The 27,344-nt window shown below is 35.7% G+C and overlaps 1 protein-coding gene and 1 non-coding gene across 2 annotated transcripts in view; both read left to right on the forward strand.

The window, feature by feature from the left end:
- The window catches only part of LOC120279655 (glutathione S-transferase F10-like), an 85,882-nt gene that overhangs the window by 45,208 nt on the left and 13,330 nt on the right, over positions 1-27,344 (forward strand). The window lies entirely within an intron of this gene.
- Positions 3,898-4,004, forward strand: LOC120281381. The gene has a single exon (XR_005542554.1). It is a non-coding gene; the product is annotated as a small nucleolar RNA R71 (small nucleolar RNA).

A 27,344-nucleotide genomic window follows, 5' to 3' on the forward strand; every position in this document is an offset into this window, starting at 1 on the left:
ATCACCATGGCCATTCATCGACCTGCTCATGATGGCATGTAGATATCGGTATGCAGGTCCGGAAAGACACGTGGCCTTGGACAACCCTAGCTCATACTGGCCCTGACCACATAATGCTTAGTAAACTCTCTGTGGGGTCAGAGATCCAGGATAATGTGTCGGTAACTGCGAATACTCCTCAATGTCTATAAATGCCTCCTCGTACAAGCCGAGTAGAACTGAAAACTGAGTGATACTCAGACTATAGTGATGTCCAAGTGCTCCGAACTGAACTACGTCGAGGTCGTCGAATCTCGCATAGGATCTGTCGAACTTGAATGTCGACAGAACCTCCAGTGTAAGCTCCCGGATGGCTGGCTCTCTAATCGACAATAACTGCCTCCAACCACACACTGAAATGAGATCCTAGACCTCATCAGCGAACTTATCTCCCCTGCTGCAAACCTCTCAATATACCCGTGTCCAAGAACCGAGTCTATCCGAGCCGAAGTCTCGACAGACACTCAAAACAAGCCTGATGCTCGGGGATAGTGAATCTCATGCTCTCGGACTCAGGAGACGACTCTCACGGACGCTTATCATCTTCCTTCTTTGACCTGGGTGCCATTGTCTGTAAAAATTGAAAGAGAATTGATCAAACTAGTTAATTAAACATAGCTGCATAAATCCACACGGTCGTGCGGATTTTTTGCACACCCGTGTGGATCCACGTGCAGTAAACAAACGCACAACCACGCTTCAAACTACACAAATTCACCATTACAACGCTTTTACTTCATTCTAAATATAAATAATCATTCTAATTAAAGAAACAAAGTATTATTGACTGGTTTCATCGATGAAAATCATAAATTTGTGAAGGAAATCAAAGCTAAGGCTTACCGTCGAGTTGAGATGAGAAAGTTTTGAAAACGGCCCAAAAACCAAGCAAAATCCTTCCAAATTGGCGATATGAGGTCGGGTAACAATGTAGAGGTGCTCTCAGACAAATGGAGGATATTAGGGTGAAGAGAAACGATAATCCTTTCAAAAGGACTCGCGCCTCTTGGAGTTCTTTACATCCGCATGGGCGCGTGGAAATTACACACGCATGTGTCCCTCCACAGAAAGCTTTACAGGGGCAAGTGCACGCCCCTGTGTGCTCTCGAGAAAAACACTCACTACCTCTGAACGCAAATACACGGGCGTGTGAAAAATACCCACACTCGTGCGCCCGACCACAGGGGTAGCCGCATGCCCCTATGGCTACTTTGGACATCCGAGAAAAATTGCTAAGTGTTCCGCACGCCCGTGTGGAAATTCCGCATGGGCGTGGGTATTCACAAGCCCAACTCATAGGCGCAAGGGCACGCCCCTGTGACTTCTCGGGATGAAGAGAGCCCCTCTCCAGAGATTCGCATGGGCGTGCGGAAATTACCCACGCCCATGCGATTTTGACAAGGTCGCCCACAGGGGCGAGTCCAAGCCCCTATGTGCTTTCAGAAAAGTTTGCCAATCTCATGGGAATTCACACGCCCGTGCAGAAATTACCCATGGGCGTGTGAGAATCGCATGGTCGTGCACAGGGGAGAGTCCACGCCCCTATGCCTTCTCTGGATGAGCTCGCAATACAAAACCACGGGCGTGTGTTTTCTCTAGATTCCTTTGAAAATTCTGTAGGCTCTGCAGAATATTTCTGAACATGTTTACACACTCAGATCCTGCCCTAATATGCAATTTATACCAGTGAAAAACATGAGAAATAGCTCAAACGACCAAAACTTTGCCAAATTCACATGAAAACACACTATGAACTTGAAAACCCACGATAAAATCACATCAGAAATATAAAACATCAAGATACCAACACTCAATAATTTATTCAAGCAACATTGAACTACCAAATTATGAAAACAGTAAACACTTGGGTTGCCTCCCAAGAAGCGCTTGTTTAACATCACTTAGCTTGACGTACCTTGTCTTACCTCACGGGGGATCATAGATGAAAGTTACCCTCTTACCCATGGCTTGGAAACATGATGAGCAAAATCTCTTGAGGGTAGAGGGTGAATTGTCGGGCTTGGGACCGCCTAGCAATGATTCACCCAGTTTGTTCGGTTCACTCACGTCTCTAACAGCCTTGGAGCATTTCCGGTGGCGTCTCCTAGCCCTCTTCAATTTCTGGAGCACCTGCTTCAAGATCCCCGGGGTAGATGGTACTTCTTCCGTCCAACCAAGCATCATTACTTCTTCATTGTCCTCCTCTTGGCCGAGCAATCCTTTGTATGGATCCAGATTGAACATTTCCTGTATGTATTCATTAACAATCTCATTAGTAGCGTCTAGAAAATACAAAGTATCATCAAAATCAAGAGAATACGTCATGGCTTCAGCAAGGCGGTATGTGAACTCGTTATCTCCAACTCTCAAAGTTAGCTCCCCGCCGTCCATGTCAATCAATGCCTTGGAAGTCCGCAAAAATGGCCTCCCAAATATCAAGGGTACATCCGCATCCTCATCGACGTCTAGCACTATGAAAGTCTACAGGAAATATATATTTGTCCACCTTGATAAGCACATCTTCGATGATACCCCTCGGATGTCTCACCGTTCGATCCGCCAATTGCAAAGTCATCCGAGTAGGCCTAGGCTCGCCCAAGCCTAGCTTTTGAAAGAAGAGGTATGGCATGACATTGATACTGACCCCTGAGTCCGCCAATGCCATTTCTTCACCTAGATTGCTAATATTACACAGAATGATGAAGCTTCTCAGGTCTTTCTTCTTGTTCGGCATGTTCTTTTGCAAAACTACCAAGCAAGATGCATCTAAAATCATTGAAGCACTATCCTCTAACTTCCTCTTGTTGGTCAAAAAGTCTTTCAAGAATTTTGCATACTTAGGCATTTGAGCCAATGCCTCAACAAAAGGAATATTAATGTGGAGTTGTTTGAACAAACTCAGGAACTTCTTGTACTGTTCATCCCCTTGGTCATTCTTCAATCTAGAGGGATAAGGGATTCTTGGCTTCAAAGGTGGGGGTTGCCACCTCCTTCTCTTTGCTTGCTCCCTTTTCAACCTCTATAACCTCGGGTGCGTGTTCATTTGGCTTCTCACTCGGAAACTTACCCTCAACCTCATGACCACTTCTCAAAGTAATCGCCTTCACATGCTCTCTAGGGTTGGTCTCGGTATTACTCGGTAAGCTTCCATGTGGCCTTTCTGATAGAGACTTCGCAATCTGCCCCACTTGATTTTCAAGATTATGCAAAGAGGTGGTATGGTTGCTAAGTGTAGCCTCAAATGATTGAAATCTTGTATCTGACGATTGCACAAACCTAGTTAAGGCTTTCTCCAAATCGTTCATTAGGGTCTCCAAACCTGAAACTCTGTTTAACATGTTTGGGGCTTTCTGTTGTTGTTGAAAACCCGGTGGCCCTATGGCCTTTTGTGGACCTTGGTTGCTCCACGAGAAATTAGGATGACTCTTCCAACCCGGATTGTAGGTACTGCTGTATGGATTTCCTTGATTCCTCATGCCATTACCCACAAAATTGACGTTCTCAACCGAAGATACATCACCAATAGATATCGGGCAATCGGAGGGAGCACGCCCTCCACCACACCCGATGCAAGTAGTCACGGCCGCTACTCTGTTCGAAGTTAGAAGATCTAACTTCTTACCCAATGATTCCACTTGAGCCGCCAACGAAGTCACTGCATCTATCTCATAGAGACCGACCACCTTTTTCTTCTCCCTAGCATTCCACTGGTAGTTGTTTAAACCCATTTCTTCAATTAAGTGATGAACCTCATCGGGGGTCTTGCTACCTAAGGTACCTCCTACTGCCGCACCCAAGAGTTGCTTTCTACTCCGATTCAGACCGTTGTAAAAGGTCCGAACAGTCATCCACTCCAGGAATCCGTGTTGCGCGCTTTTTCTCTGGAGCTCCTTGAACCTTTCCCACGTCTCAAATAGAGACTCCAATTCCAATTGTACAAAGGATGAGATCTCATTCCTAAGCTTTGCAGATTTTCAGGGAGGGAAATAACGGCCAAGAAAAGCTTCTACCATCTCCTCCCATGTGGTAATTGATGCTCTAGGTAATGAGTGTAGCCAATGCTTCGCTCTCCCTTTTAAGGAAAATGGGAAGGCTCTCAACTTGATGGCATCATCTGTCACCCCGTTTATCTTCAGCATATCACACACCTCGAGAAAGTTCTCTATATGACTGTTCGGATCCTCATCAACCAAACCATTAAACTGTACGGATTGCTGCAACATGTGAATGAATGCCGGCTTCAGCTCAAAGTTCAGAGCTGTAATCGGGGGACGCACAATACTCGATTGTGTCCCCAATACTGAAGGTATGGCATAATCGGATAATATCCGCTGCTGCTCATTCTGTTCTGCCATGTTTTCAGATTCTTCTACTTCTAAATCAGCTAGATTAGACTGTTCTTGCACAGGTTTTTTTCCCTTTTCTTCTCAGTGTACAATCAAGCTCGAGATCTTCTTCAATCAGTATGGAGGGGTTCTCTCGGGTCATAACCTGGAGCTACACCCAAAAAGAAAGAAAAAGAAATCAAAATGATGATAGAATAAGAAAATATAAAATAGAATGAATAAATGAATATCTAAGAAAACAAAGTGCAAAGTATCTCTAAACGCCTACTCCCCGGCAACGGCGCCAAAAACTTGGCACGTCCGTATATGTGTGTAAACCGCAAGTGCACGGGTGTCGAAGTAATAATCTCATATGAGTGGGTATCGTATCCACATAGAGTAAGGGAATAAAGACACTTTAGTTGTTTCTAAACTAATGTGGAAGATGAATAGTGATATGTGTGACAAAATATGAAATAATGAAAATAAAAACAACAAGACAGAAGGCACAAGTAAAGGAGAAGGTAAGGCAATCGATAAAGATTGGGTACTCGGATATTTATCCGCCTAGGAAAAGCGTTTCAAGTGCAAGAACCCTCTATTATACTTCCTAATTGATGCAACAATGAGTCGTGGAAATCCTCAATTACATGATCCCAAATCTAAGGTCAACCATGCCTAACTCTATATATGTCCCCGAAGAAAGTTTGAATAACCTCTCAACCTCGCACTCACATAGAATTGCAATGAGCTCTAGGGATTTCAAGTGATAAACCCTATTTCTATGTATAGACTTAACCCTTTGGTCCTGGTGAAAGATCCCTAGCCACAATTAAGCCCTAGATGATAAAATAACTTCAACGCTTCACTCCGTTGCACTCGCAACTAAGCCCCAGCGGAAGGTCATCCCTTAGCCCATTCACTCTACTATGGCCGCAAAGAACTCTTGGAACGTGGAGGTAGAATAGATCACACCGGAGGGGAAAGGGGACGCTCCGCTATCTCTCAACTCACCCTCTCAACCCTCTCCAATCTAGATTTGTCTAACTCTCATGGTGTGTCACTCACTCACAAGAGTTGCCAAGAAGAACTCTCAACCCTAGTGTCACTCTAGGGGAGCATTCATACAATCAAGTCTCCAAGATCGGAACTCACAATAAACATCAATTAATTAAAAGCATAATAAAGAGGTTCAATGAAACGAATACATCCTAGGGTTCACAAATACCCAAGTACCCACTAGGGGTTTAGCTCTCCATGGAGCCAGATACAATCAATGAAATCGAATGTAAAAACAAAGCATGCATAGAAAACCCCCTTGTTAGTCATTACGATGGTCTTGTGGAGAGTCCTCTACTCGTCGCAAGGGTCCCTTTGTCCGGCCTAGGATACACCTCGCCGAATCGGTGCTGACGAAAGCTCTCCCACTAACCTTTTCCAAATGGCGCGCGATGTTGGAGCCATAGAACCTCTTCAAAGCCCTAGCCAATACCTCTCAAAACCCTAGCCGCCGCCCTCTCTCAAGTTGGGGAAAAGATGGAGAAAAGAATGCTGAAATAGCGGGCTGAAATCGGCTTTTAAAGGGCTTGAATCGAGATTTCACACGCCCGTGTGAGCGCCCCTATGGATTTTTCACACTGGCATGTGGAATTTCCACAAGTCCATGTGTATTCTCTGTTTTTCTCTGTGATCAGTACCGGTATAATATTCTTGCTACAGTGCCCTACTTTAGTACCGGCCCAAAATACTCCCAAATCCATGCTTTCATCGAGATAACGCAAATGGCCACACGTTTACGTCTTGGATAGCTTTGCTTCTTCAATCATGTTGGTGGAGATCTTGTTCTATATGCACAAGTCAGAATGCTTGAATGTGGTTGCCCTTGTGCCCCTCCAAATAGTTGTGCTAACTTGAATACGAGGAGGTTGGCACACATTCCCGCATTTCGAACCCGACCTATTTATTCACGTTTGAACCTTAGCAAGATTTCCTCCAAATTGGTGCATTACGACCCACATTGGCTTCTTTCTCTCATATTCAGCCTCACAGTCCTACTTGCATGAAAGTAGCATAAATACACACATATTAGCATTAAAACACGAGAAAAGTAATGCTCAACACAAGGAAAGAACACTTCGTATTCTTATCACACAAGCACTTATCACCAATCTACTATACATTTCCTTGTCCGACTACCCTCAAACTCAATCAATTAAATAGGTTCATCATTTAATAAAAAAGTCAACACACATCATTAGGATGTCCAAAATACATTGACAAAAGCCGCATTTGTGTCCAAGAGAGTAAGCCATTCTCAAGATATTGGATAACTACGTAATTAGTAGTCTGAATTAGTAATGAATGATATCATTATGTAATCAAAGATATCTAGGTAGGTAGAGAGGTTATTATAGAGTCAGCCATTATTTTGGCACACATGGTGTTCATTATAATGCCTTGAATAACCAGTTTAATGAATGATATGATTATGTAATCAAAGATATCCAGGATGTTAGAGATATTGTTTTATAGTCAGCCATTATCCTAGCACACGTGGTGTTTGTTACAATGCCCTGAATGGCCAATTTAATTAATAATATGATTAATTTATCAAAGATATCCAGGTTGGTGGAGAGGTTGTTATAGAGTCCACCATTATCTTGCCACACATGGTGTTTAACACAAATCATTGTAATGGTCCCATTATAAAAGGGTAATGAATGAAAGCAAAAGTAAGAATCTTTTTGCTAGACTCTGTCTCTTCTCGTCTTCTTCTTCTTCTTCTTCTTCCCTCCTTCTCTTCTAAAGTTACTCTTCTCTACAATAGTGCATCTCTGTCTTGAACCATAAATTACTTCCTAAATGTCTTTGCTCTCATCTTGGTAAGCAATTACATCTCCTCAATATCATTTAAACCATTATATTCTTTTACTAATTAAGATGCTACGTTATTTCAGATCACAGCAACAACTACCCATGCATTAACTTCCTAAGTCTACTGGCATAAAGTGTTACCCAACTATCCCATTCACAGACCTATCCTTGACCTCATATTCTCTAGTTCTCTCTCTCTCTCTCTCTCTCTCTCTCTCTCCCCTTGTTATTGTGTGTGTGTGTGTGAGAAAAACTTAGAAGTTTAATTAATAAGAATGTTGAAGCTCGTGGCGTATCATGCACAGCTCTTTCTGTACATAGTGTTTTATAGCCATGAAACTGGGAAGAGCAAGGCATACATGGTGGTGTTCTGGAGGAATGATGAGACAAAGCTGGAGGCTATAACTATGTCACATCTAAGTGGAAACCAAAGCACTTGTCTTTCCAGGTGCTTAAGGTGAAGCTTAGGAGCGTGGCAATTTCCCACATCATGCAAGAGGACCATGTTTAGTAGACTGCTAGGAAGGAGTAGATGGAAACAATTCTCTATGTGAGATTATATTTACTAGTTTATTCCTGTATTGTGTCATGGAATAATAAGATTGGCTCTCTGTGTGTTTGTGAGGCACTGTTCATTTTGCTATATGCTTTATGATATGGTAATAAAACTTTCCTTAAACATTAGCTTTATTTCATGTTCCTAAGTCAGTCACTTCCCATACTTGGAAATCCATCAAATTCACATTGTAATAAACTCTAATTCTATTTAGAGTTGATAGTGTTGTATCATACCTATTAATTAAATACACTTTAATGTCGAATCACATATTAGAATAAATAATTGAAGATTTGATTTTAAATTATACCTATACCTAAATAATTTCTCCCTTTACTTGTATATTTGAAAATTTTATATGTTATTTATTAGAATATAAATATAATATGCATGTAGACAAATATCTTTTCAACAAATGAATATAATAATTTAGATCTCCTAAAAATGATAAGCCATGCACCGTCCTTGTCAAAGTATTGCATACCCTGATTGCCCTGCAACTTGATGTTCATATTTTGGTTCATCGTACTGTCAGAAATACATTGAATTTAGTGCATGCAACATCAACATCATGAGTTATTACTCAAGTTGCAATCAAGTAGGTGTGATGATGTTACCAGGCCGGTCTTATAGAAAATTTGACCTAGATAAAATCATAATAAATGTTTTTCAATTATTTTTATAAAATAATAAATTATAGAGTCAAAATAAAAAAAATATTACCATAAATCAATAAATTAAATAAGATAAGTTTTAGAGTTAAAAAAATAATTTTTTTTAAATTATAATTATCTTGATAGGATCATATGATAGTAAACAAAAAGTTTAAATATAATTTTAAAAACACGAATTGTGAGACTGAAAAATTGTGGGGCCCCATTCTAAACCAATTTTTTTTGCATTGATATTATAATAAATTAGGTGTTATAGTTTAAAGAAATTTTAAATTTTCAAGATAATTATATGGACAAGATTATAAGATGATAGTAAATAAAAATTAAAAATATAACTTACAAAAATACATTGTGAGGACCTGAAAAATTACTGGGGCCTCATGCCAAATTTGTTACACATTTTATAGTTGAAAAAAAAGTTAAATCTTCAATATGATAATTATCTGGATAGGATAATACTAAATGAAAATATTAAATATAATTTTTTTTAAAAAAATATATGAATTATGGGGCCCTCAAAAATCTTGGGGCCTTAGGCATGGCCTTGCCTATGTCCGGCCCTAGTCTCATCTTCTTCCATCCTGAGATTATGGAGCTTAGTAGTCAACATTTAAAGATTAGAGACTCGCACTAAATTTGTTCTTTCATGGATTCTTTGTGCAGGGCCGGCTCAAGGGTAAGACCAATGAAGCAATTGCTTTAGGCCCCAATATTTTTAAGGCCTCAGTTTTAGATTTTTTAATTATAATTTTAATTTTAAGGTGTCATCTTTAGATTTTTTTTTAATAATAATTTTAATTTTAAAGCCTCATCATGTCTTTTTAACAATAATTTTAATTTTAAGGCCTCATCTTTAGATTTTTCAATAATAACTTTAAAAACATAGAATTTTGAAAAACTTTCAATAATTATCGTAATACAAAAATATTTTAATTTAATATTTAGTCAATGTTATATAATCTTAGCTAACTTTTAAAATTTAAAATAACACAATAAAATATTAAATATTTTTATTTTGATGTTTAATCGATCTCATATCTTCTCTATCCAACTTTTCAAAATTATATTTTGATCCTATTGGATTTTCTCATGCATTTATTTCTCCAAAATTAATAAAATATTTATTTCTTTTAATTATAAATAGGAGCTTTTGTAGTTTTCATATTCCTACATTTTTACTTTTATAAATTTTGCTCACAAATTTTAAATATTTCTCTTTATCATGTGTTTCATAACATGGAGAAAGACAAACAAACAAGTATTTATTAAAATAAAATCTAAATAAATTTTAATTTTTATTAATTAAATTAGATATTTATTCTAAAATTGTGCTTTAGCCCTCTAGTTAACTTAAGCCGCCCCTGACTTTGTGAGATATCTCATGATTCTTTTGCTGAGTCACATGTTGCAACATACTTGAATTGGTTATGATCAACGGCTCTAATGATAGCATTGAGAACACTTCTATTTTCATTAGCTTTGCATGTCTCTTCGGGACTTTAGATGCACTTCTTCTTCTTGATCTCATTCTTCTCTTTATCAACATAAATCAGGGAAGACCATCATTCTTCCACCACTGTTCACACATTCTCATCAATTGATTTGATGAAAGCCTTCATACTAGCCTTCCAATAATGATACTTTTACCCATTGAGCAAAGGTAGCCATGTTATAGACGCTCTTTCTTTTTTGGCCATTGACGGACTTTTCTTAGATCTCATATACTTTGAAAATATAAATGAACAATGGTGACTTGCTCTAATACTACCAGTTATTTCTAGTGGGTGCCTCATTAGCTAGAATTCACTCAATCTCTCATGCAAAGTTGCAAACACTCATATAATCACACACAAACCAAAGAGAAGGGAGGCTCAAGAAATTGGGCATAACACTTACCTATGTCTAGGGGGCCAAGCCTGGAGATAAAAGCAACTAAAACAGGGGAATAAACATGAGTGCAACACTATCATTCATCGTCACAAAGGTAAACAAGAACCCTCTCTAGATTTGTCCCATGCCCACTCACTCTCACCCACACGCTTGGGTTTCTTTATGGCACATCTTAACTCTTAGAGCATGGTTTTTTATACAAACATCTCCACATCTCAAATATAGCACCTCTCTCTTTTAGAATCTCCGTGGCTTATAATCTAGACACATTCCAAACTTAAAGGTTGAAGCAAGCAACCTACTGACCTTTACTAAGTCAAAGCTTCCATTACAACGTGATTTGCAAACTTCCCCAGTTCTCCTGACTGTGTCAAAGTCTAAGTTGATGTAATCAAATCCTTTGGATCTCGACCTACTAGAAACTCACTTGCCTCCTCACATCTTATCAGTAGTACTCTCACAAGGGTCTCACCCTATATGCTGCGTCTCCATCATACCAAAGATAGTCTTTAAAGGATCTCCAAATGATCTTCAAAGCTTTCACTAAACTTGATCTCCAAGTCATCCAAGTTTAGTCATTACTATATCCCAAACTTGGTCTTCATTCATCCAAGTTTGATTTTTCAATATTTTGTTACTAAACTTGATCTCTTATTCATCCAAGTTTAGTTCTTCACAATCTTCCAAACTTGATCTTTAATCTTCTCCATATATAATAGTGTCTTTGAAATAGATCTGCCCATAAATAGCTTCTCTCCAATTTCAAGATTGTGTCTTCATTTGGCTTTGCCTTAACATGGTCAAGATCTTGCTTGCTCTTATCTTTCTTAGCTTATATCTTCATTTAGTTCTCACCAAACTATGTTTCAATATAAACTTGATCTTCCATTGTTAATTCACTTTCCCAAGATAGATTGTATCTTCATATAGCCATTGCTTGCACTTCAAGAGAAATCCTCCAAGTTGATTATCTTACCAAAAATAGCTTCTCCAGATATAGCACCATGACATCTTTAGCCACATCATCATGGGTTGCCACATCACCTTGTCTTGTCATCAATGTCTTGCCACATCATTATGTTACCTCATCATAGTTGCCACATCATCGTGCTTTGGCACATTATCTCCAATAGCCATGTCATCACCAACATGTATCAAATGATGCAGCTCTCATGAATCTAGAGTAAATTATTCTCTTGAATTGGGCCTTTCGTATTCCATCTTGAGATTTTCTTGGGTTAATGGGCCATTCTTAATGAGGGCCTTACCACCCTTTCTTGAAATTTTCATGAGTCAATGGAAATTTTTCCTCAAAAGCCACTAAGTGATATGCCAAAACCATAGGTGCCCGAAAATAATAATAATAATAATAATAATAATGATGATGATGATGATGATGATGATGATGATGATGATGATGATGATGATGATGATGATAATAATAATAATAATAATAATAATAATAATAATAATAATAATAATAATAATAATAATAAAATCCTCTCAAATAACAAGGAGAAAAGAGATATTGTCAACTAATGGCATAAAAGTGGCTCTCCAAGCAAGGATAAAAAGGAGTTTTTCAGATGATAAACAAAACATATTTTAAGTGAAGTGGTTATGAAAATAAGACTTTTCTCTGACTATGATGAAGAAAAAGCTTCACAAGCATAAAACTCTAAACCCTTCAAATATTAAAATTAAAAGAAATCAAATTCATGATTCACAAACATGGGAAACTCATAACTTGAGGTTTACAAAATATTTCAAAAGCAAACAAGTTAAAGCTATCAAGTTAGTGACCCAATCATGTGAAAGGTCATGACCTGATTGTGTCTAAGTCAAGGCTCAAAACCATGGGAGAGTTGAGGCTTGAAAACTAAAATGAATAAACAAATAAACTATGGACTCTCAAGTAAGGTCGTCAAACCCGAACCGGCCTAGCTAGTCTGACAGAAAAAACCAAGAATCGGGCATGAGGCCCGGTCCAGTCATCACATTTGAACTGTCTTTAAAAAGATCCTATCAAAACTTGGTGACTTGGAAAGTTAGACCGGGAACCGGATGAATTGGCCGGGTTTGAGGGTCATAGAGGAGTGGATGTGGGCAGGCTACATGGACGAATATGACAACAAAATTTCATATGAGATGGTCGAAGATGTTGCTGGTTTTGAAACTATGAGATGAAGATGGCGTGCCTAGATTAGGAGGAGGGAGAAAGAGCATGAGAAGAAAAAGAAGCTGCCAACCTAGATTGCATTGGGGAATCGACTCACATTAGGGTTTATTTTTTAATTTTTTAATTAAACCCTCACTTTATTTTACAATTTACTCATTTTCTTTTATTTTCATTCCTTCATAAAATCTTAAATCACACATTTACGTACATGTACAAATACATATATATATATATATTATTATATACTTTTTATATAAAAAAATAATTTATTTACATTTTTATATTCAAATTATATGTATTTTTTTCTTTTAATTTTTATAAAGTATGTAATCTTTTATATTTTATTATTAACTCTAGTCCAACCCCAATTGATCCCTTAACCCCTTACGTACCTCTAGCTTCACCGAGTCATGCCCGGTCCGGGTTTGTCAACATTAGTCTCAAGACATTGAGACAACAAAGAATCAAAGAGTTTCATAAGTCAAAGACCTGGAAGCTTGATGAGTATAAACGCTGAAGGTTTTCTTTTTTTGAGCGGCTAAAAAAGACAGGGAATGCACAAGCCTCCGTGGAGTAAGTGGAGATGGGGTCTACGCACACATGGGCCCTGGAACCACCTGTACATAATCACTACTCACACACCTAAAAATGTGCCCTCACCGGTGATTCGAACTCTCACCACTTGTGAAAGGTTCTAACTGGGGCCTGGCTACCAATAAACCACTTGGTCATTGGTATAAAACGCTGAAGTTAAAAGGAGAGGGGGACGAGCAAGAGAATAGATTTGGCCTTGCCGTAGAACATGCTTGGAAAAATTAGCTAGTTCAACTAACATGACGAGCCTGGTTAGCAACTGATACCTGACCTGGTTAAAGGTCTGGGTGATCCAAACCCATGACCCTGGGGATTAACCGGGTTAACCTGTCAGGTCAGTCAACCTACCAGGTTAACCATGTCAACGTGGGAACTTTCTTTTTTTTTTTTTTAATTTTTCAAACATTTTTATTAAAAAAGTGTTACTCATCGGATTTGAACTCATGGCTTCAAAGTTGGAGGCCTCTTGAGCCAAAATCTATTCTTAGTATATTATCGGAGAAAACTATATATATATATATATAGTCATAGGATGTCGACTTCTTACACACTTCGTTCCAATTCTTTGAGAACATCAACTTGGATATGAATTTCCAGGTTTTTGAATAGTAGCAAAATAATGAAAGCTGACACTATATACTTTTGATAAGTTATAAATTATATTATTGCATGTTCTACGATGAAAAGCCTTGAAGTTAGTGATATCTTTTTCAATGACAACATAATGAGCAAAACAATAACAAACCCTTAGAATTTGAAACCAAGGTCAAAGGGAAAGTGCCGACCTCGATTGTAACGAATAGGTAAGTGGATGGTAATTTCAATTTAAATTAAAAGAACTACATAGGTTTTCATTTCTCTCACACTTAAGAAGTTATGTCGACAACTTAATTTGATAGGTAAATAAATTAAGTGCAAGTCTTTGATCTTTTTTCCAAGTCATTTTGACTTGTCTTAAATTTTTTTAAATTATTAAAAAAAATTTAATTTTTAAGATTATAAATTTAAAAATTGTATTGTCATTATTTAATTTCAAAATACAAAAAAAAAATCAAGTGGTAGATGATTTGATGAGTGTATAACGTTCATATATTTCATATCATTTTGTACACTCATTTTGCATGTATTAGAATTATATTGTGGCATTCGATGCTAAATCTAGTGTGTTTTATATTAACAAGCTTAGGGCAGTATTTCAAGAAGAGGGAGAGCCAAAAGAAGCATTCAAGACCTTAAATGAAGAAGTTGGAGCTCTCTCGGCATCAATTGAATAAGGACAAGGCAACGCTGGGTGGTTTATGGGCAACTTACGGCCTATCTTTCGACCATAAGTAGATTCCAGAGAACCTTGTGGGCATGCTTATGCCTGTAAGAAGGATTTAATGCCAAATCAAAGGACCTTATGCGAAAGCCTTACACCCTTCAGGAACATCCCGAGAAGTTTACGACCACAGCATACACCCATAAGGGTAATCGCAAGAAACAACATAGTGAAGTTTACGATCCAGCATTCATGGCCGTAAGCTAGACCATAACACAAATAGAAGAACCTATGGATGTGACTTACTGTCGTAAGTATTCCTATAAGGCTTGCGACTATCTTCTCCGGCTTCCGTATGACCACGTTCTTATGCCCGTAAGCAACGTGGAAGCAGTCGAATATAAATAGATCTAATGAGGATTTTTAGGGCATTCTTTACTTTTCTTTGGAGTGACTCTTGGAGGTGAAGTTATGGAAGAAAGGAGATAAATCTCCAGCACTTAAGGGGTTATTCCAAGGAGATTCGGATCCACATTCAATGGGATTGAAGATCGTAGCTGTCAAGCTCACTTTGGCGGCGTGTGTGGAAGCTCTCTTAAGGCTTCTCCAGTGATCCTCCGTTGGCACAATTGAGAAGGAGGTTTTCATATTTTTCATGTTTTCTCCCATTATTTATATCTTGAATGCTTGTCCTCATTTAATGGAGGGCTAACTGTAGATATTTGGGCATAGTTGAACTTTAGGGCTTATTTCATTGACACTGGTTGTTGGATCTTTGATGCTTCATTTGTGTTCTTAATTGCAATTATTTTAATTTGAATTTGAATGCGTGTTTGAATGGTTGGTTGCCAACGAGGTGAAAGGCCTAGCTATCATACTCGATGAGCTTTGTGATGAGAAGAAATTTTCCACCTAGCATAGACATGCTACAATTCGAGGGGATTATGAGTAAGCCTCTGGTTAGGGTACTTTGGAGACTTTGTCCCCCTTAATCATCTCGAGTGAGTTAGTGATAATCTTTGTGCTCTTTACAATCATGAGGAGTAGATTTTAGGAGAAATCACATCTCTACTCTTTATTCAGATTATGGGTAATCTTTCTCCACGGGGAGACAATCTACTTAAGATATTGTCCTTAGCTCACAGTGAGGTTTCATAGAGTGTTAGTTCAATTGTGTGGATGTCTGTATCAGCTCTGCACCTATTTAGTTACTTTTCCCTTGAAAATTCAGGGTTTAGTGTAATTCTGCAAACCTTTCGGTTCAAATAAGATTGCAAACTTAGACAACCTTTGTCTTGTGCTCATAATCCCTAGATGAATACTATGCCCGAACATCGTTTCTTCCCTTTATTTATCTTCGGCTTTATCTCCATATTTTTTGTTTTTATTATCTTTTGTTTACACAGACATCATTCGATCACTTAAGGTATTTTTCAAAATTAGGGTTATTACTAGTAGTCACTTTCTTTCCTGTGGACTGACACTTTGCTTTACGCACACTATTATTTCGCAATCGGCATGTACACTTGCGTCTCTATCAATAGAATGGTTGGTTTTGATGCATGGGTCCTTGTTTCGATTCCCATCTATAGAATCAATGTTTTGAAGTTTAGTTTACAAGTAAATATTATTTTAATTTAATAACAAAATATTATTTAAAATTAAAAAAAAAATTTAAAACCAGGTTTTAGCATCGGCCAGTTCAGGATCCGGCTTTTAGTTAGTAGAACCTGGTTGGTCAGGCCCACCAGGTTTGGTTAACTAGCCCATGCCCCCTTAAGCCAAAGCCTTCAAACATCAAAACAATATATTAAAAAAAACTAAATTAATAAAATGCATCCACATCCCCTTAACATTTAGAAGATTTAATTAAATTTTCACTTGGAAATAGTCTTCATTTCTATTCATCAAATAAATTGATTCAATATAAATGTTGTTTCAATCTATATGCTTAAAATGAGTACTAAAAAATTTACTTTGTTATGAAACATTTAAAATGAACGCCCATTATGTTTCTCTCAACTCCTCTTGCCTCTTAGCGTTTCATTTACCAAAAGTTTATTCAGTTTCTAATTTAAACCCTATATATATATGTACCAAAAGAATGATATAAATAATAAGAACATGAAAGAGAACTTCCATTACTTTCTTTTGCTCTATGTTTATCTTGCTATATTATGTAGTTTTATAATATTATTTGTTTTTTCTATATTATACAGTTTTATAACACATTATTAACACAAAGCTTTAACCAAGCTCTGAGTAATCCAATTTCTCAGAAATCCTTTTCATGTAAGTACACAAACATTTTTTTATCATGTTAAATCTTGCAAAACTTGATTTTGTTATCCTTGATATTTCGAGAAAAAATTATTTGTCATGGGTGCTTGATGTTGAAATACATTTGAATGCTAATGGACTTGGAGAAACCATCAAGGATGGTAATCAAGAATCCTTACAAAACTGTGCAAAAGCAATGATTTTCCTCTGACATCATTTGCACGAGGATTTAAAAAAATTGAATATTTGACTGTGAAAGATCCACTTGAATTGCGGAAAAATTTGGAGGAAAGGTATAACCACTAGAAGATGGTAATTTTACCAAAAGCTCGTTATGATTGGATGCATTTGGAGAAAAGGTATAACCAACAGTAAGTGAATATAATTCGGCCATATTTCAAATCAGTTCTCAATTGAAATTATGCGGAGAGAGGATTGTTGATTTTGATATGCTAGAGAAAACATTCTCCACTTTTCATGCCTCGAATATGCTCCTGCAGCAGCAATATCGAGAGAAAGGGTTCATAAAATATTTTGATTTGATTTTGCGTTTGCTTGTGGCTGAACAAAACAATGAAATACTAATGAAAAATCATGAATCTCGTCCTATTGGCTCTACTCCATTCCCTAAAGTGAATGCGATGACATATGAAAACTCTAAACGAGGATGTGGTCGAACCCATGGGCATGGTCGTGGCCATGGCCGTGGCTGGAATAAATATAAAAAAATCATGGTGATAATAAAGAAGCATCTTACCACCAGAAGTGGACAAATTATGAAGAAAAAAAGTTTAAAGGCAAAAAAGGATCAAGTAACAAATTAGGAAATATATGTTATCGATGTGCTGTACAAGGGCACTGGTCACGTACCTATCGTACACCAAGGCATCTTGTCAATCTCTATCAAGCATCAATAAAAGAGAAAAGATTCGAGGCAAATTTTATATACCAAAATGATGACTTCAACAATAACCCTCTTGTGGGTATGCCGTCACATTTAGATGTTGCTGATTTTCTTGAAGATTCTCAGTTTAATGGTGGCAACTGAATTGACACCATAATTGTTTTTTCCCTATGCATTTTGTTTTAATTAATCTATGCATGTTTGACATTGTTCTTACCCATTATAATACTTATTTACTTTTATTTATTTTGTGAAGAATATATGGATACTACCAAATCCATGGTTAGATAGGACTTCAAAGATGAGGATGTATGCCTTGTTGATAGTGCAACAACACACTGAATATTTAAAGTAAAAAATATTTTTCCCATTTAATAATGGGTAAAACCAATGTCAATACAATATCGGGCAGTATAAATTTTGATGAAGGCTCTAGAAGAGCAAATATATTGTTTCCTAGAGAAACAAAATTTATTATAACTGATGCATTATATTCTCCAAAGTCCCACCAAAATTTATTAAGTTTTAGAGATATATGTCTCAATGGGTATCACATAGAGACGTCAAATATGGGAAATACTGAATATTTATACATTATTGTTGTTACTTCAGGTAATAAGCATGTATTGGCAAAACTGCCCAAATTCTCATATGGATTTTATTATACATATATTCGAACAATTGAGGCAAATTCTATTGTAAACCAGAAGTTGACTAACTCAAATGAATTTATTCAATGGCATGATCGGTTAGGCCATCCTGGATCAATAATGATGCAAAAAGAACTTGAAAACTCATATGGACATCCATTAAAAAACTTGAAGACTCTTCAGTCAAATGAATTTTCATGTCCAGCATGCTCTCAAGGCAAATTTATTATCAAGCCATCCACAAATAAAATTGGAACTGAATCTCCTATATTTTTAGAGAGAATTCATGGTGATATATGTGGACCAATTCATCCACAATGTGGAACATTTAAATATTTTATGGTTTTAATTGACGCATCAACAAGATGGTCACATGTTTGCCTATTATCAACTCGAAACTTGACGCTTCCGAAGTTGTTGGCTCAAATTATTCGATTACGAGCACATTTCCTTGATCATGCAATTAAAACAATACTACTTGATAATGCTGGTGAATTTACATCTTAAGCATTTGATGACTATTGCATGTCCAATGGGATAAAAGTTGAACATCATGTTGCTCATGTTTATACACAAAATGGCTGGCAGAATCATTTATGAAGCAGCTCCAGCTGATTGCTAGACCGTTATTAATGAAAACAAAGCTTCCGATCTATGCTTGGGGCATGCAATTTTACATGCCGCACCACTTGTGAGCAGAAGGTCAACAAGTGAACAAAAATTCTCCCCCCTCCAATTGGTTTCTGGGCAAGAGCCAAATATATCACATTTGAGAGTTTTTGGGTATAGAATATACGTCCCAATTGCTCCACCACAAAGAACTAAAATGGGACCTTAGAGGAGATTAGGAATATATATTGGATATGAATCTCCATTTATTATTAAATATCTTGAGCCGTTGACAGGGGATGTTTTCCAGACTAGATTTGTTGACTGTCATTTTGATGAGACAGTTTTTCCAACATTTGGGGTTGAAAATGGAAAGATGAAAATGTTGAAAAAAAGAAATTACAATAATGCTCATAGTTTAAATCATTTTGATACTTGCACAACACAATGTAAACTGGAAGTTCAACAAAAAATTCATTTACAACTAGTTGCAAATCAACTACCTGATACATTCTCTAATCCAAAAAGAATAACAAAATCACATGTACCAGCGGAAAATGCCCCTATTAGAATTAATGTCCCAGAAGGACCTCTCATAACAAATGAATCTAAAGTACGCCTGAAGTGTGGAAGACCAGCTGGTTCAAAATATAAAAACCCTCCAAAGAAAAGGGAAACAAAAGATCATAAAGAAAATGCAGATAAAATAAACATTGAAATAAATAATAGCAAACTTCCAGAAGGAGTTCAAGATCCTGAAATTGAAGAGGAAAAATCAGGAAATTTCCATAAATTATGTCTCAAATGGGGAAACATGGGATATAAATAATACAATTGTTGATAATATCTTTGCATATAATGTGGCAATTGATCATTTGAAAGAAGATAAGGATTATGAGACTAAATCTATTGAGGAATGCCGAAAAAGAAATGATTGACCAGAATGGAAAAATGCAATACATGCAGAATTAAACTGTCTCACAAAACGAGCAGTTTTTGGATCCATAACTAAAACACATGCAGATTTTAAACCAATTGGTTACAAATGGTTATTTGTACAAAAACAAAATTAGAAAAACGAAATTGTTAGATATAAAGCAAGGCTCATTGCATAAGGGTTTTCACAAAGACCTATTATTGACTATGAAGAAAAGTACTCTCCTATAATAGATACAATCACGGTTCATTATGTAATTAGTCTTGCAGTACATGAAAAAAATTACATATGAATTAATGGATGTTGTTACTGCATACTTATATGGCCAACTAGATAATATATATATATATATATATATGAAAGTTCCATAAGGACTTAAGATGCCTGAAGCATATAATTCAAATTCCCGGGACATGTATTCAATTAAGTTACAAAGATCTTTGTATGGTTTGAAACAATTTAGGCGCATGTGGTATCATCGCCTCAGTGAATATTTGTTAAAAGAATGGTAAAAGAATGACCCTATTTGCCTATGTGTGTTCATTAAGAAATCTGAAAAGGGATACGTGATAAGTGGGGTATATGCTGATGATTTAAATATAATTGGAACTTTTGAAGAGCTTCCAAATACCGTTAATTATTTAAAAAAGGAATTTGAAATGAAAGATCTTGGAGAACAAAATTTTGTCTCGACTGCAGTTCGAGCACTTAGAGAGTGGTGTTTTAATCCATCAATCGACATATACAGAATGGGTTTTGCAACAATTTAATATGGATAAAGCATATCCATTAACAAGCCCTATGGTTGTTCGATTTCTTGATATTCGTAAAGATCCTTTCAACCAAAAGAAGATAATGAAGAATTACTTGGTACTGAAGTACCATATCTTAGTTTAATTGGTGCCTTGATGTATCTTGCTAACTATACTCGGCCAGATATAGCTTTTGCTATAAATTTAATATCAAGATACAGTTATGCACCAACATGGAGACATTGGAATGATATTAAACATATACTACATTATTTTTTAGGAACAGTTGATATGGGATTATTTTATACACATGAATCAAAAAGACAATTATCTGACCTGCATAAAGCCGGATCACAAACTGGTTATGTGTTTACACATGGGAGAACGGCCATATCATGGCATTCTATGAAATAAACTATAGCTGCTACTTCTGCAAATCATGCAAAAATACTTGCAATTTATGATGCAAGTCTTGAATGTGTTCGGTTAAGATCAATGACACACCATATTCAAGAAAATTGTGGTTTGTTGTCCCAAAAGGACAGACCAACAATATTATATGAAGACAATGCAGCTTTTATAGCTTAATTGAAAAGAGGATACATCAAAGGCGTCAGAACAAAACATATATCACTGAAGTTATTTTTCACACATCATCTTGAGAAAAATAGTGATATCCATATTTAGAAAATACAATCCAGTGAAAATCCTACAGATTTATTCACTAAGGCATTACCTATATCAACTTTTGAAAAGTTTGTTCGCTAGATTGGGATGCGTCGCCTCAGGGATCTTCAATAATGTTCTCTTCAAAGGGAGTCATATACTGCGCAGTACTCTTTTTCCTTCATTATGGTTTTGTCCCACTGGGTTTTCCTGACAAGGTTTTAATGAGGCAAGAGATGAAGCATATATCAGGAAACTTATACTCTTTTTCCTTCACTAGGATTTTTTCCCACTAGGTTTTTTTTTTTCTAGTAAGGTTTTAATGAGACAATTCCTATATAATGGACATTCAAGGGGAGTGTTATGAAACATTTAAAATGAATGTCCATTATGTTTCTCTCAACTACTCTTGACTTTTGGTGTTTCATTTGCCAAAAGTTTATTCAATTTCTAATTTAAACCCTATATATATACAAAAAGAATGATATAAATAATAAGAACAAGAAAGAGAACTCCCATTACTTTATTTTGCTCTTTATTTGTATTGCTATATTATATAGTTTTATAACATTATTTGTTTTGTTATATTATATAGTTTTATAACATACTTACCTTTTTGTCAGTTCTTTTTATAGCTAACCCCACAATAAGTTTGTTAACATATCTTTTTTTATCAATTCTTTTTATAGCTAACCCCGCAATAAGTTTGTTCATATTATTTAAGTTATATTTATTAGTTATTCTATCAAAGTAATTATTGAAACTTTAGAGAAAATTTATTAAACAATTAAAAGTAACTTTTCAGAGGAAGAGGTTCTCAAGGAGGTGGTGCTACAGTTTGATGTTTTAAAAATTAAATATAAAAAATTTCGTCATATATCAATATAAGATATAATAATGATGTTGCTTTACATAAGCAATGGTATGTAAAGCTGTTGCATGCAAAATATTATGTCCCTAACAAGAAATTGAAATTTTTGTTGTTATAAGCAATGGTTTTGCAATTAATTGCAAACGCTTGATGAGTGATTCTCCAAAACCATTCCGTGTATGAACATATGTTACAGGATGTTCAACATCAATTCCAGTGGAGATACAATGGTTGCTTTTAAATATTTCACATGATTAAATGCTTGTATGGATGTAATAATGTATCTAAGTAATTCATTTAATTTGATTGAAATTTATAAAAATAAAATGAAATTAAATGATACATATAATAACTATGTAAAAAGTGTCAACTTTGCAGTACGAAGACATAAATTCTCAATCAAACAATAAATCCAAATAATCACATACTATAAAATTACTTTCATGATAATCTTTTATAATTCCAAAATAAAATTTACACGCTTATTATTTATAAAAATTACTTATTTCTGTTCACCTACACCATATATAATTAATAACAAAAACCGAATCAAGAGTTGAAGAAGAGGTGTAAAAATCTCAATTTTTAGTCAAGATTATTAGTGTAACGTAAACCCTCCATCGCAATAAAATTAGATTGAAAAACGTAGAAGAAGAACTGCATAAGTGACGTTATGTAATTAATAAAAAATTGAGAATATGAAAGTTTTTAAAAAAATTATATGACTTTTTTGAAGCTCTCACATGCTTGGCATGCTGAATCGGTGTGCTAGAAAAAGTGAAGTTTTGGATGGTTTCTTAGGACCGGGTCTGAGGTAATCTTTCTTCTCCTTTCATTGAATTAAAAAAAAAAATATATATCCAAATAAGTGGCGGGCTCACTTTAATCCTCCATAAGCCTTTCTTTCCTTTACTTTCTCTTCTGAGCCCTTAAGCCAAACACACCATTACGGATTGAAAAAAATAATCCATTGTTTTTGACATTTTGAGAAAGAAGGAGGGCCAAAATGGTTTTATATTGGTTAAAATGACAAAATATTTTTGACATGTTTCAAATTTTGTAGATGATGAATAATATAATGAGAATTTTATAGTTAAAGAAATTTAATAATTTATCAATTTTGTTAGTAAAATTTTAATTTTTATGTGAGATTTTTTGGGCAAGTTTTGTAGCCACTGACTAAAATGATTAAGATATTAAAATTGAGAATTGTGTTATTTTAAATTGGATTATATTAAAATTTGGATAACTATAATGATTAAGATATTGGAAAAAATTGAGTAAATAATTAAAAATATTTTTCAAGTTAAGAGGAAAAATAAGGCTTCTTGTGGATAGGCAAGCTCGCTAGTTCCTAAGCATGCTCATCAGGTGGGAAAGCTTGTCCTACCTTGGCAAATCAATTTTGGACTTCATAGTGTTAGGACCAGTTCATTTACTGGGGGGAGTAGTCTCTCATCTCTTGTTGGCTTATTTGGGCAATATATATAAGCTTATCCTGAGTTTGTGCAGTAGACCTAATGAGTAATAACCTTAGGATGCTTCATAGTGAACAAAGAAAAATAAAAACTAAAGGCTGAATGCTTAATTAAAAAATAATTAATGAATTTGTTAATTAAAAAAAAAATAAACGGATGAATTAAACCCATGACCTCTTGGTGGCATTAGAAGTTTTAACAATTCAACTAAAAATTTTGAGTGTTTGATTATTAGCAAACATTATTATCATTTAATATTATAATACATTGTTTTTATAAAAATTATTCACATATTATTTAAAATGAATAAATTTATACTAAATTATTTATATAAAAAATATTGTTATATAAAACAATTTGATTTCAATGGTGTGCACTTATATAAAATATACTACTGTTATGTCCGTGTTATGCACGGGAGAAATGAACGCAATAGATGATCTTAATAATAGTGTTTACACCAAAGACATATATAATTATCTTTGAAACTTAATTTATTCAACCTTTGGAAAATAACAAACTTAATCTAAATTTTAAAAAATTGTTTATTGGGGTTTTCCATTATTGACCATTAAATGATTCTCCATTTCTTTTAAAAACTATTTTAAAGACCAAATTAGGAGTTAAAAAAAATACCCACAATCTATTAATTAACATAGTTCAGATATGGAATGAAATTGTTGTTTATATAGCAGAGGGAATAATGAATAATGAATATCTTATATATATGTGAGTGTATATATATAGTAATATATTATTATAGGATATCTAAATCAAATAAGACAAACAATATAATTAGATTATATTACCTTGTTAGTATTTTTGGAGAATGTCTACAAATAGATGATGCAATTGCTATTAGCAAAGAATTATGATCACCTACTCCACAGAGTCCCAATTTCTCACATTGTTTTGTTTTTATTTATTATTTAAGTTTCTAGTTTGTGTTTAATTAGTATTATGTTAATCAAAGTTTTGTCAATATCTCAAAATATTAATAACATTTTTGAATTACAAATATTTTTGAAATTACAATTTGCTTTTAAAGTTTTGGTACAACACAAAGGATAGTTTGTGTCTGATTAGTACTAAGTAATTCAAAGTTTTATCAATTACTTGAAACTATCAAAAATATTTGTAATTGAAAAAATTATTGATACGAGCCTGAACTATGCTAATACGAGCCAATCCACCGTACCTGACTAGCCAAACCATTTCATCCTTAAGCAAGCAAACCTCTTTTTAAAGCAAGTCTTTGTAAAAGTAGGGGATGAGGGAAACGGGGGAGTCGACGCCTCCTTCGTGATGGCTATACCCGATGTTGACGCCTCAAGCCTTTTCCTCTTGGTTGGCCCAGAAGCTACTCTCTTTGCTTGAACCATACTATATAGGAAAAAAAATATGAAGTCTAGAATACAAGAATACAAAATTTAAACATAGTAAGAGAGTTTACGGCCTACTTGCAGGAATACTTATGGCCATAAACCTAGGGGAAAGTCACCTTTACGGTGACCTTACAGCCGTAAGCCATGTGCTCAGGCCGTAAGAATCCCTCCTTTAAAATGGAGCTCAAAAATTTACAAAATTAGCTTCTAAACTTACATTCAAGTATGCTAAACAACAAACATTCATTCTCATGCATAAAAATCAAACAATCTGCTTAAAAATCATGACAAATGAAGGTTGCCTTTGAGACAAAGAGAAAAGGAGAAAACCGGCCAGTAAGAAGCTCAAAAATCAGTCCATTACCATCCAAAATCACTCAAAAATAGAAAAGGAGGATAAAGAGAAAAGAATGGGATGAGAGACGACCCCCGGCAACCAAGGTTCAGCGAAAAACAATTGGGAATAAAGATCAAAGGTCACCAATGGTGCTTAAAACCCTAGGTGCTTACCTGTTACAACCGTAAGAAGCTTAGCATTGTAGTCCGTAAGGTTCTCTATCTTGCTCTTACGGTCAGACATTACGGGTGTAAGACACCCATAAGAAACTGAAGCTGAACTCCCCAAAATTTTATGGGTCTTAAGGGTTTAAGATATAGTGATAAGATGCTATGGATGATCCCTTACGGCTTCACTTACGGGCATAAGAGATTTGTAAGAAACCTCTAAACTGCAGCTCTCCAAGACTTATGGACCATAAGTGCACACATAAGGCTCTCTGAATTCCCCTTGCGGGGTGGCTTACGGGCATAAGATTCTTATAAAGCTCTCTTTTTAAAGTTTATGGCAGTAATTACGGGTGTAAATAGCCCGTAAGGGTTATGCAAAATTGAGTAGTGTTTTCCCTATTTCCTAAAGTCAAGCTCAGATACATATATGACCTGAGAAGAATAAAAATGAGTGTCTATGGTCACAAACATCTAACCAACACATAAAAAAATCATGACAAGCTGAGCAGTTTGTTGCAAACCCAAACAAAACTAACTAACTACTACCAACGACTCAAACTCAACAAAACATGGAAACATTGCTTGGGTTGCCTTCCCAAGAACACTTGTTTAACATCACGAGCTTGATGTACTTGAAACTCACAAGTCATGGAGGTTTAAAGCAAAAACACTCCTCATAACTAGAATCAGTGTCTCCAAAATAATACCCAAGTGCAAGATCAGAGAAAATAGGGAACTTACCAATGTAGTGGACTAACTCAAGGGTTAACTCCTTGGGCGAAGGTTTTCTCTTGCCTTTCTTGGGGGAAGTGACTGATAAAAACACCCAAATGTGTGTATTCTATATGTATATCTGTTGTATTATTTATTTATTGATTGATGAATCAATGCAGTTTTTATGGTTTAATTGGTCTTATTTATGTTACAGGCCTCAAGGATGCCCAGGTGAACTCGACAACCCAAATCAGAAAGAAATTGACACCTTAAATGACATTTCAGAGCCCCGGGCACATCAACAACACTGTACTGTAGCACGAAGGAGTTAGGAAACAGTGAAGTCTCGGGTTCTATTGACGGGTTTTTTAACGAGCGTGAAGACACCCGTGAACCAACTAAAGAATGGCCATATTGTTAGGGAATGGTTATTTGTTATTTTTGTAGGTTATTAAGGGAATTTCCATGCTTGTAAAAAAATTTTATTCTCCATGTACAAAGAAAACTCTTGCAAAAATTTTTTGAGGATTACAGTAGCAATTCTTACAAACTTTTCATTCTCCAATATAATGATCCTTTGATTCTCTTAATCTTGGTTTAATCCCTTGTTTCTTGTCTTGTAGATATGGCAAAGAAATGTATGGCCTCCAAGTGAGCACAAAGGGATGACGCACCTTCTATTATTGAACCACATTTTAAAAAAATGATGAGCACAAGATGAGATATGCGTTATTGGCCCAAAAATCATTTGGCACTGTTCGCAATATAGAGTGGGATGTCTTGAGGACATTAAGCTTGGATGGAGCTATCTTAGAGCACATATCGCATGATGGTTAGGACAAGTTGTTTGACACCAAGGAACCTACCTACCGTAGCTTACCTTGGAAGCATTGAGCACAATTGAGGTGGTTAGGCATTATAACTTTGTTCGGTAAAAAGTCAACTTTCATTGTCTACCCGGTGGATTTTCCTTCTCACACCTTGCCGGAAAGATATTGGGCCACCATTGCCAACTCTAGGAAGAAGAAAGCATCCTAGATGACCAACCCCATCCATCGTTACATTCACGTGTTACTGACTAGAAGTGTTATGGGTCGGTCAGACTCTACAGGAGTCATGTACACAGTAATCTTCTTATGCCTTACAACATCCTCTAGCGCTACCCGATTCATATGGGGCATCTCTTCATAGATATTCTC

This window comes from Dioscorea cayenensis, chromosome 2 (assembly GCF_009730915.1).
Source record: "Dioscorea cayenensis subsp. rotundata cultivar TDr96_F1 chromosome 2, TDr96_F1_v2_PseudoChromosome.rev07_lg8_w22 25.fasta, whole genome shotgun sequence".
Taxonomy (NCBI): Eukaryota; Viridiplantae; Streptophyta; class Magnoliopsida; order Dioscoreales; family Dioscoreaceae; genus Dioscorea; species Dioscorea cayenensis.